Source organism: Suncus etruscus, chromosome 10 (genome assembly GCF_024139225.1).
Source record: "Suncus etruscus isolate mSunEtr1 chromosome 10, mSunEtr1.pri.cur, whole genome shotgun sequence".
NCBI lineage: Eukaryota > Metazoa > Chordata > Mammalia > Eulipotyphla > Soricidae > Suncus > Suncus etruscus.
Genome location: NC_064857.1, coordinates 25,851,621 through 25,864,280, shown reverse-complemented (window position 1 = coordinate 25,864,280; position 12,660 = coordinate 25,851,621). Strand labels below are relative to the sequence as shown.

Below are 12,660 nucleotides of genomic sequence, written 5' to 3'. Positions count from 1 at the left end.
AACACCATGCAGTTACAAAGTTGATGGCTGAATTTTAGTCATACAATATTCCAACACCATCCCTTCACCTAAAACAATTGTTTCAATCTGGTAAATCTTTGTTTAAAATAATATAGGAGAACTGAGCAATCAAAATTATCAAATACATTCCAGAACGACAAATACTAAAAAGAATCAGATCATTTGAACAGTCATGAATGTTTTTAACTGGCATAATATCATTGCTTTCCTAGTAGTGTGGGTAGCTTTCCACTGGGCTAATCATTGTCTATAACTACGAAAAATCATTACCAACAACCAGTAAATCCTGATAATTCCCTCATCTAAATTCTAAGGTAATTATGTTTTGATCTACACAACTAACTAAACTATATGTAACTGCACAACCTAGAGTACTGTCCTGTAATTTTTTTCCTGTGTCCACATTTTAACTCTTCAATAAAATCTTAAGATGGCTTATAAATAAATGGACTCTTATAAAGTACTAAACATGATGAATATATTTCCACTTACTTGAATATCAGTTTCACTTTTAATCTCTTTAATTGCACACAATGCCTGCCAAGACCTTAGCTCTGGATTCCATCTTAGTTGCTCTAGAAGGCAAGAGAAAACCTTTTCTCTTCTTAAAAGGGAATTGCTTTCTTCATTTGCACAATTTCCTCTTTCCCAAGGGTATGAGAAAGATTTCAATTGTAATTTCAACCCATTAAAAGGTCTAACAATATAAAAAACATGTTATTTTCATGCTTTCTTAGATTGTCAGGACACTTTTTAATAAAAATGATTTTAAAAATCATTACATAAGCAAGCAATATTTTTAATACCAAGTAAAAAATATCTAACTTAATTTTGTTTTGATGCTTTGATACAGCTTTATTCATAGGCTTTTAGAAAGAACTAGATTCATATTCAATTACAAGACCATTAAAACTGTTTTTATACAAATCTCTAAGAGTTCAGAGATATTCGTGTGCATTCTCACCTGAAAGCAATAACATATTCCTTAAAAAAATATACTTAGCAAGTTTACTATTTTAGCATAAAATAATTGTACTCTACACTAAAACATTTTTTAAATTGGCATATTCCAAATTCAACAATTCAGTGCCTAGGGACACCTGGATTTCATCTTTGATAAATCTTAATATGTTTCTAAATAGTAAATTTATAATTTCTTAGCAATATTATCTACCAGAGAAATATTAAAATATCTTAAATTTACTAATGATTTAAAAGAAATAATATTAAAGACAAACATCTCTTGATGATAAGAAATTCTATGAAAATTATTTTTGCCTAACAGCAGTTTTTAAAAATAACGTAATTTCACATATGCAAGGAAAGAGACATTAATTCCTCATCTAGCAGAAATATTTAAAAAGTAGTTGATTGTTTCATATTCTGATACTTTAATGGTTCCAATATAATAAATTTATGGGGGAAATTAGGCCAATGAAAGTCTACTGTAATTAAAGGTGTTTTGGCACAGATGTTGGTCCTCAACTGTTTGCTTTGTCAGCTGTCTAATCCACACTGACATCACAGTAATTAGCACACTGTCTATAATATTTTAAATGCAAATTCAACAAAATTAAGCTATTATATATTGGAAAATGAATACTGATCAAGCAATCAAATGTACTTCTATCTTTATTACTATAAGATGTCAACCATATGTGTGGCACATGGCCAGATCAGCCATGCTTCGTATGAAGAACATGCAAGAATATTTAAAACTAAAGGAGAGACTGTGCTGACCTAAGCTAATAAAATAACACAAACATGTACCTAAAGAGAAACAGATTAAGATGCTTAAACAAAGAAATCAAAGTTAAAAGTATGCAAGCCTTTTAACATTCTCCTGTCTCACAATCACTTTCTATTAGCTAAGATAGATATTCATTCATCTCTCCTTGTTTGTTTGGACATTTATCAAGTTTTGTTTATAAGACACTATTCTAGGAACTGGGGACAGAAGATTAAATAAAATGGAGGAAACTATACTAATGAGACATATCTGATCAAAGATGGACAGTTTCCTGTTTTATATGAACTCCAAAATACTTCCACAAGGCAGAGAACTTTTGTTAGCACCATATCAAAAATACAATTAAAATGATATTCTTACATTAACAATACATGCTCTGGGATAATAAAAAGTAAGAGTAGAAACTTAAATTTTTCCATCCCTATAAAAATTTATTTTACAATACTTATTGTCATAACAACATACCACATAAAAGTTCATCTAAAATACTAAATTTTCTAAGTGTGCTGACCTCTTGTAATTCTGAATGGTACGAAATGGTTTACTCCACCATAGTGGAAACAGAGAAATATTATATTTTAGTAAAACAATTTCTATCTAAGAATTAAGCATTTTCATATATCTCTGACTAAACATACAATTACAGTAATTTCTCCTGCCTTCATAGAAGTTAGCAAGACTATAGGGAAGATCATTTTACAGCTGTCTATCTTTTGAAAATTGATCTTTTCCTTCTTAACAAATATCTCTGTGGCAAGCACAAACAAAAAATGTTAAAAAAAATTACTCACAAATAGCATAGGAAGAGTAATACAGCCTTCGTAAAAAAAAAAAAACTTAAAAACTCAATTACTATGAAATTTCTGCTATAAAAATTTCTACTATGAAAATTTAAATGTCAACACAATAATTAATGATAATAATTAATAACTTTTTTCCCCTAAGAGCAAGTAGGTCACAATATCCTGTGAGTTAATCCTAAAGCATCCAAGCCACTAAACACTAATCAGGTTTCCTTTTTGTTTGTCTATTACATAAATTGATATAAATCCCACAGTGTTGAGCCAGAAAGATAACACAGCTGTAGGGCTTTTGTCTTACATGCAGCCAATCCAAGACTGATGGTGGTTCAAATCCTGGCATCCCATATGGTCACCTGTACCTTCCAGGAGAGATTTCTGAGCACAGCGCCAGGAGTAACCTCTTCGTGCTGCTGGGTGTGACCCAAAAACAAATCAAAACAAAACAAAAAAATCCCACAATATAAGAAAAATACCTTAACCTTACATTTCCATAATGCTGTTGCAATGTTTGAGGTATTTCCACATCCATTACCCCATTTAACCATCAAGTATTTGATATCAAAATTCAAAATGTGGGGCCAGAATGATATTACAGTGGGTAGGGCTCTTTCTTTACATGCAGCTGACCAGGGTTCAATTCCCGGCATCTGATACAGTCCTTTGAGAACAGCCAGAAGTGATTTCTGAGCACAGAGCCAGGAGTAACCCCTGAGCACTGTTGTGCCACCCTCAAAAAAATAACCAATAAAAAAATCAGTTGTTTTTGTGAAACAAGAAATGATGGCTAAATCTGGATTAGTATCATCTTTCCTTTTCCCTCTACCTTTTCTGTATCCTAATCTGTTCTCTCCCTAACTTGGATAATTGGCAAAAAAAAAAAAAATACTTACAGATCATTTATGTGCAGATCATATCATATAGTACATATCTAGTATACACAATAAGTAAAGAACTTTTACAACTCAACAACAAAGATGATATTCTAATTGTAAAGCACATGAAAAAAATGTTCAAGGTTACAGGGGGCTACAAAAATCAAATCAAAATTACAATGAGCACCACTTGGTACCCATGAAGATACTTTTAAGTACAAACATACACAAACATGAGCGTGCACACAATGCTTGTGAGAATATAGAGAAACAGGAAACCTCCTACGTTGCTAGGAGAATGTAAAAGGGATAGCCACATGGAAAACAATTGTGTCCGTTTCTCAAAACTTTAAACAGAATACCATATAACACTACAATCCCCCTCTCAGGTACATACATACTAAAGAGTAAATGAGTACTCAAATAGATATACACACATATTCAAAACTGCACTATGAAAAATAGCTAAGTTGTGGAAACAGCCTTATGTCTACCAATGAAGAAAATGGGTCAGCAGGCTCTGATATTTATACAATGAAATATTATTCAGCTACCAAAAAAGATTTCTAATGTATGCTACAAGCCGAAGAAATACTAAAAACGTTATACTAAATTAAAAAAATATTGGTACATTGGGGTTGTAACTGTGGCTTAGAAGAAGAACAGTTGCATTGCATGTATGAGACTGGGGTTTGATTCCTAACAATGCTAAAAAAAAATAAAAACAAAATTGAATACAAATGGTAACTTTTTGCATGATTTCTTTTATATCAATTACCTAATATAGGTAAATTCATGGAGATAGAACATAGATTGGTATTGGCAAGGACTGAAGAGGTGGGGAAAATGGCATGCAACTATTTAAGACTTTCTTTAGGAGATAAACTGCTTTTGCAGCTAAATAAAGATGGTGGTTGTATAGCATGACTAATGTACTAAATCTTTCCAGCCAACAAATAAGTCTGATGAAATATTAGTGTACATTTTACCTGCATTTCAAATATATAAAACCTATCTTAAGACTTTATTTTGTGTGTACAACAACTCTTCATCCTTTCTAATTATGAAGTGGCCCTTTCTCCAAATACCACTGTTATGTTCCTTTCTGTCCCCTGATGAAATTTTGTTTTGCTGAGATAAATTTGCTGGAATCCTTTTCTAAAGTGTACAGTAAAGAAAAATAAAAATAAAAACATTAAGAGACATATGCTAAAGTTAACCCTACTCTGAATTAGCTACAAAAAAATCAGTAATTCACTTTTTTTGTCAAATCAGTATCCTGTATCTCAAAATCCTACAATAATCAACATGACACAATCAAATATATTTTTCTGTTAATGAATTTTAAACATCTTCAAAGTCAAAAGAATAAATCATAGAGTCTAAATCATATAAATGATAGGTTCTAAAATAAAAGACGACTAAATAAATAGGGGAATAACTAACTTCAAGCTGTCTCTTTCAGCCATGTTCTGCTTTTTGGTTTTTTTCTTTTTGGTTTCTGGGTCATGCCAGGCAGCACACAGGGATTACTTCTGGCTCTGTGCTCAGGAATCACTCCTGGCAGGCTTGGGGGACTATATAGGATGCTGGGGATGAAACCTGGGTCAGCCACGTGCAAAGCAAATGCCTTACCCACTGTACTATTGTTCTGGCCTCCATGTTTCATTTTTAGACAAATTAGTTATTACTGAGAATTTAACACATCGTTTTCTAGTATACTTTTATGAAAATTCACTATTCATACCTTCATATCACCTTTCAAGTTACTAAAGTCCCAAGACAAAACAACACATAAATTAAACTCTGCCCTACAAGTCTTAACTATGAATTTAATTAGCAGTACAAACAGAAGGCTTATATTTAAAGTATAGTTAATTACAGTACATGAGGCTTTAAAAGAGGTCATTGCAAGATTTTATGTTCTTAGTTATTTTATTCTACCAAGAGTTTTTCTTGCAACATACCTTCTTAAAAAATCAGGGTTATCACAAAACTGTTCATTTCCACATGACCAAAGGACTGAAATATCTCTGCTATAAATACTTATTCACTTATGGCCTCTGGCCAATCACCTCATGTAAACAGCAAAAATGATTTAAAGAAAAGGATTTTTTTGTTATTTTAAATAAAAAATTAAAATTCTGTGCCCAAAGACATTCCTGCTAGTAACTTGCATTGTTAAATAAAATGTCACCCATTTTAATTTCTTATTGTTTTTCCTAATCCTTTTTTAACAAAAGCTTTTGCATGGCAAAACTCTCTATAAGACAAGCAATACAGTTAAAATTGAAACTTTCAATGTGAAAAAGAACTGAATAGAAATGTTAATAATGTTAATGAATGTAGGTTTATTTTTATATGCATAAAAAGTCTGGTACCTTAATAAAAACTAATGGCCTTTTGATATGTACTATAATCCTATCACTGAATCAAAAAATAAAATAGAATATGCTTTTGTCTTCAGCTTTTCCCAAAAATTTATTTTTATAGTCTAGAATCATGTAATATTGAAAAACAAAATAATCCAACAAATATTCAGCAAGTACAAATGAAGTACCAATATCAAAAAAGTCTCAATTTTTTAAATCTATTCACAAGTATGTAAAAGTGAAGTAGGGGTTAACTGTAATCAGAAACCAAGCAAGTTCTCCTAAGGAAGGATCAGAGGAAATGGTAACTTTTGGAAAATCCCAAATATTTTAAACACAGGAACACATCCAGTTTTGACAAGCTATAAGCCCATGGTATAAATGCTTCCATCTTTAGTAGCTGTTAAAACAAGAAGTCCTTTACAACTTTGACAGAGCACAGAATTCATTTCCCCAATCCAGCTGCACTGTTTCCAAGTCCATTAAATATCAGTGACAAGACATTTTTCTAGAGTAACAAGATATTTACTATATTGTCCTAATATAATATAAAGGATCTAATTTAAAAATAAATAATGATTTGGAGGGAGGAGAAAGGAGATTAAGAGAAGGAAAGTATGAGGTACAGGAAATGAAGAAAGGAAAGGCAGTCAAAAAAAAATAAACAAAGGAGGGGCTAGAACGATAGCACAGTGAGTAGAGCATTTGCCTTGCACACTGACAACCCATGTTCAATCCCCAGCTTCCCATATAGTTCCCAAGCCTGCCAGAAATGATTTCTGAGAGCAGAGCCAGGAGTAACCCCTTAGAATTGCCGATGGGTGTGACCCAAAATACACAAACACACATACACACACAAATAGGAAAAATCAATCCAGAAATGTATATTAATGCACATGGCATATTTGGATGTTCTTTCTATAAGTTATTTTTAGGTATAATATTAAAATTAATTCTCAAAAATATCCTTCAAAAAAAAAAGGTTCATCCCACGTGCTAGGAGCAAATATTTACAACAAACTGACCTATCTGGTAAGAGACTTTAAACAGAGTATATAAAAAAACCTCAGAACTCAATATGAAATCTTTTTTTAATCCCTCCCTATATTTTTAATGGGCAAAGACTTTTACAGACTCATCATCAAAAGTATACATACAAATGGCAAACTAGCTCATGAAAACTTATTTAACATCATTAGTCATTTGGAAAATGCAAAGTCAAACCACAACTAGACAGACAACTATATATCTTTTACAAAAGTTACAAGAAAATACCCAATATCAGCAAGTGCTGACAAGGATAAAAAGCAATTAGAGTTCTCATACAATGTTGATGGGAATGCAAAATGATACAGTCAATTTGAAAAATTATTTAGCTTTTTGCAAAGCTTAATAAATAAATTTTATAAGTAACCACATATAAACTTACCTCACAACTGAGCAAGCCCATTCCTGTATATTTACCTATGTGAGATAAAAATACTTGCATACCAACACCTGTACATGTCTGTTTCTAGCAGCTTTCTTCCTACAAACAACCCCAATATCCTCTAACTAGAGAGTAGATGAATAAATGATGGGACAACCACACTAAGAAATGTTACCAGAAGAAAAATTTTTTTTAAAGAATGGACTTCTGATTCACCCAATTTAAACAATTTACTTTATGACATTTTTGAAAAAGTCAAAACTATAGAAAAAGGGGCCCAGAGTGATAGCACAGCAATAGGGTGCTTGCCTTGCAAGCAAGGTTTGATCCCTGGCATCCTATATGGTCCTCTGAGCCTGCAGGAGCGACTTCTGAGCACAGAGCCAGGAGTAACCCCTGAGTGCTGCCGGGTATAACCCCAAAACAAAAAATAAACAAACAAAAAACAGAAACAGATCAGTAACATTGAAGGTATAGGACAATTAGGCTGGGTTACTTAAAAAGAAGCATAGGGGTGGAGTAACAACTGTTCTTGATATAATGGCTAATGAAATAATCTGTACAAATTTAATTGTATTTGTCAAACCACAAAAAATACACATTTCAAAATAAATTATACCATTAATCTCAAATTGATAAATTATATCAAATTAATGAATCCCAAATTATAATTTGGGAGTGGGGAGGAGGCACACCTGTTGATACTATGAACTGTTTCCAATGCAGCATTCTGACAACCTGATGGTGTGAGGGATTAAACCTGCAGTAAAGCATACATTCCAACCCTTTGAACTCACCTCTTGGCCCTTTAATCTGTAAAATATTTAAATGTCAGTTACAGTTAGGAAAATGTTAGCTTTAATCAGGGAGCACTAGAAATAACATTCTTACTATAAAATTCAGTGCAAGGCTCTAAGTTTGAGCATTGGTGTAGAGTGGGCCCTTTAATGTCAGACATACCCAGATGACCCAACAGCACCTCTAGATCAACACCTCTAGATCAACATCAGTACCACCAGTACTGGCCTGGACCATTTCCTAAGCATCTCTGAGTATGGCTCATATATTCAAAAATACTGTTTTGGAGTCAGAGTGACAATACAGTGGTGGGCATTTGCCTCGTATGCGGTCGACCCAGATTCAAACCCAGCATCCCATCTGGTGTCCTGATCCCACCAGAAGTGATAAGCACATAAATTATATATTTATAATATATTTATATAAATATAAAATATAGATTGTTTTAAAATGTTGTTTCCATCACTTGGATACTATATACAGCATTATTGCAAAAAACAAGGCCTCCATAGATCTAGACCTAGAGGGAAGGGATGGGAGGGGAAGGAATAAAAAAGTCCTAACTGTATGAGAGTCATTCCTGGGAGTGGGAAGAGGAAGACTTAAACCAAATTTATCTGACACTACACTTCAAGGTCTCTTGATCAAGATTATTCCAAGTTCCAACAATAATACTAAGGGGAACAAGTTACTCTAATAAACTAATGAAACAAAAACAATATTAACTGTTAGAAACTTTTAAAAAGTAAGTAAGAGGGGCCAGAGAGATAGCATGGAGGTAAGGCATTTGCCTTGATGCAGGACAGTGGTTTGAATCTGGCATCCCATATGGTCCCCCGAGCCTGCCAGGAGCGATTTCTGAGTGTAGAACCAGGAGTAACCCCTGAGTGTTGTCAGGTGTGCCCCAAAAACCAAAAAAAAAAAAAAAAAAAAAAAAAAAAGTACATGAGAGCAAGTCAGAAAGATATCACAGGAGGTAAGGCTACAGCAGGTCTTGCATGCTGTCAACCCCAGTTGGGATCTCTGGTCACAGGAATGGGCACCCTGTAATATTACCAAAACATTCACACACACACACACACACACACACTAAAGAATATAGAAATAAGAATTTTGGGGGCCGGAGAGATAGCATGGAGATAAGGCATTTGCCTTGCATGCAGAAGGACAGTGGTTCGAATCCCAGCATTCCATATGGTCCCCCGAGCCTGCCAAGAGCAATTTCTGAGCGTAGAGCCAGGAGTAACCTCTGAGCGCTGCCAGGTATGACCCAAAACCAAAAAAAAAAAAAGCGTCATCTATGCTGATCAGTAAAGAAATTCGTTTGTCATCTATGCTGATGAGTAAAAAAATTTCGTTTGTGCAAATATCTTCTGCACGTCTAGTAATTTTGGTACAATGACCAAATGATGCAATTATTTAGTAAAACATTATTCTGATTTAATACTTTTTAACTTATTATTTTAAAATGCATTGTGTGGGCCCGGAGAGATAGCACAGCGGCATTTGCCTTGCAAGCAGCCGATCCAGGACCAAGGGTGGTTGGTTCGAATCCCGGTGTCCCATGTAGTCCCCCGTGCCTGCCAGGAGCTATTTCTTAGCAGACAGCCAGGAGTAACCCCTGAGCACCGCCGGGTGTGACCCAAAAACAAACAAACAAAAATGCATTGTGTAACAATGGAGGTAGATATTTTTCTAGTAACAACGGATAATAAATAATAACTAGAAAAACACACTTACTTCAATGCAACGAGTACTTGCTGAGCAGCAACTGTTGACAGAGATGACTTTATGAAACAGGTAATCACTGTAAAGAGTACAAAAAATAAATTCAATTAAAAACAAGGAATCTTTACAAATTCTCCCCTCTTCCCCACTTTTCTCTGAACATCCACATAGTTTCTAAATCATCTACTTCAGGACCAGATTTCAAAGCACAGTCCAGTGCTTTGCCTTGTATGTGAGAGGTCCTAAGTTCAATTTCTATCACAACAGGAAATAGGGGACAAAATCTTAAAATATCTTTCAGGCACTGGTAATCAAGTTTTAATCTCATTGGGGGAAACGAGACTTAAATAGTCAATAAAGTTAGGAGTCAATGAGCTACCCAGGCAGCAGCAGTACTGTCTTCACAGCCCATCCTCAAAAGCCATAAAACCAACTGGCAAGCATCGATCCTGAATCTAGGTAGAGTCCAAAGACCCTCTTACCACTAACAATATTTCAGGATTACATTCTACGGGGAAAATAGTAAAAAGTAAAAAAAGTGAGAAATAGGATTTCAGTACAGTAAGTTGGTGAATGTATGCTATTAATTTGGTAAACAGATAGGGAAAGAAGCATTTAAAAGACAGATTCACAGAGTTTTTCTTATAGCAGCATCTCTACAATATCCCAACACAGATCATAAATCTAAAAATAATCATATTAAGAACACTAAATGCTGAAATGCTGACATGTGAACTGGCCTGGTATTTATGACCTTATTTACAATTTGGTGAAATAAGTTTTTCATGGCCAAAATATTTAGTCTAATACTTCGATGGGAAAGAGAGAAAGAATTGAGAAAGAGAGATTGAGACAGGAAAAGAAAAAGAGAGGGAGAGAGAGCGAGGGAGATGGAGGGGGGAGAAAGAGAACATTGTCAACATAGTATTTACAAATGGACGAATCTTTTTCTGAGATTTTAATTATTTGATATGTTGGCTTTTTCTGCTAAGCATTCAATTCATAATTTTGTATCTACTGCCTGCAAAAGTACATGTCTGTAAATAACATTCAAAAGACAAGTAGAGAGTGCTCGCTTTGGCAGTACATATACAAAATTGGAATGATACAGAGAAGATTAGCAAGGCTCCTGTGCAAGGATGACACGCAAATTTGTGAAGTGTTCCATAATTTTATATTTAATAAAGTGGCTAATTTATACATAAAAAAGACAAGCAGAGAGCCGCTCTCCAAATTAAGCAGACAATTGGATTTGTTTTTGTTTTGTTTTGCTTTTAAGGTTACTTGGAAGCTTGAAGAACTTACTAAATTCTTGCTTTTCTTTCCTAGAAAACTTTAACAAAGATTAGATATGGGAGAACTCAAGTGGCTATGATTCACATATTTGGCTGAATATTAATCAAAACTGACAGACATAGCTCTGAGAAAAGAAAAGCCTTATATGGGGGCTAAAGTGATAGTTACAGTGGGTACAATTTTGCACGTGGTTGACTGGGGTTCAATCTCCAATATCCCACATGGTCTCTGAGCCTGTCAGGAGTGACCCTGAGCACCGCCTGGTGTGGCCCCAAAACCAAAAAAAAAAAAAAATTCCCTCAAGCATGCTAACAGCTCCAAAGAAAAAAACTAAATATTCTTAATCAGTATTACAAATCTATACACAGTAACACGCAACTGATATGGCCCAGAAAAAAATATATAGTTTTCCTAAAGGAAAATAATAACAACAACACACTCACGTCTGACTTTACATGGGACCTTTAAAAGACTATGCCAGGGCCCGGAGAGATAGCACAGCGGCATTTGCCTTGCAAGCAGCCGATCCAGGACCAAAGGTGGTTGGTTCGAATCCTGGTGTCCCATATGGTCCCCCACGCCTACCAGGAGCTATTTCTGAGCAGACTGCCAGGAGTAACCCCTGAGCACCGCCGGGTGTGGCCCCCCCCCCCCAAAAAAAAAAAAAAAGACTATGCCAACAACCTGAGAACATTTTTTAAAGAAATAAATGCAAGTTACTTTTTGCCCAGATTTACCCTTCAACTACTGTTATCTCCCTTAATAAAAACTCCTAAGACTATTCTCATTTCATTTTTCTATAATGTTGACCTTGTTTCAGCTTTTGTACTTCATTAAAAGACACTGAATACTGTTTTGAAATGAAATAAATTCAAAATAACAGCATTGGTGAGATTAACATGAAAACTTTTCTGCCAATTTCTATAGCTCTGTGGGAATAATGGCATTAAGTGCTACTATTTTCCCCTTTTTTTCCTCAGGAGGTGGACTACATTTCCAGATACAATGAAAAGACTACCAACAGAGTAATAGTTACACCAATAAAATACATAAATAGAACAGCTGAGACTATAACATAGATTTTGGAGTTACTGCACAGAGGGAACAATAATCACAGTACTCCAACTTTTAGTAAAAACCAGTTCACATGTTGAAACAGTTTCCATTTAAACATCTGATAATCAGTTTTCATGTATTAAGTACGTCCATTCAACGTGTTTGACAATTTTCTCTGTAAATATAACTTTTTTAATACTACTGTAAAACCCTGGCTGAAGTAAAACAGATAACATAAATATATCACAAATAAAGCATGCCCAAGTTATGCCACGGTTTCAAGACACTATTCCCCAAATCAACATTTATATGACTCAGCATTCTCAATAACGAATAACATTTAACCAATACTTCTAGCTCCAAAAATCTGCGATTTTTTTAAAATCCTGTTGTTCTCTATATTTTCATTAGGTACAAATACTACTAAACAGAAGTAGATGCTTCGGAAATAATCTCACAGACACTCAGAAGAAGACATGAGATTTTTTAAAAGGAAGACTTCAAATAAAGACCAAGAAATGAAGCATGCATAGAA

General features: G+C 34.2%; 1 non-coding gene across 1 annotated transcript; it reads left to right on the top strand.

The window, feature by feature from the left end:
* The first annotated feature begins 10,841 nt into the window (after nucleotides 1–10,841).
* On the top strand, nucleotides 10,842–10,947 carry LOC126021612 (U6 spliceosomal RNA). The gene has a single exon (XR_007500113.1). It is a non-coding gene; the product is annotated as a U6 spliceosomal RNA (small nuclear RNA).
* The last annotated feature ends 1,713 nt before the right edge of the window (nucleotides 10,948–12,660 follow it).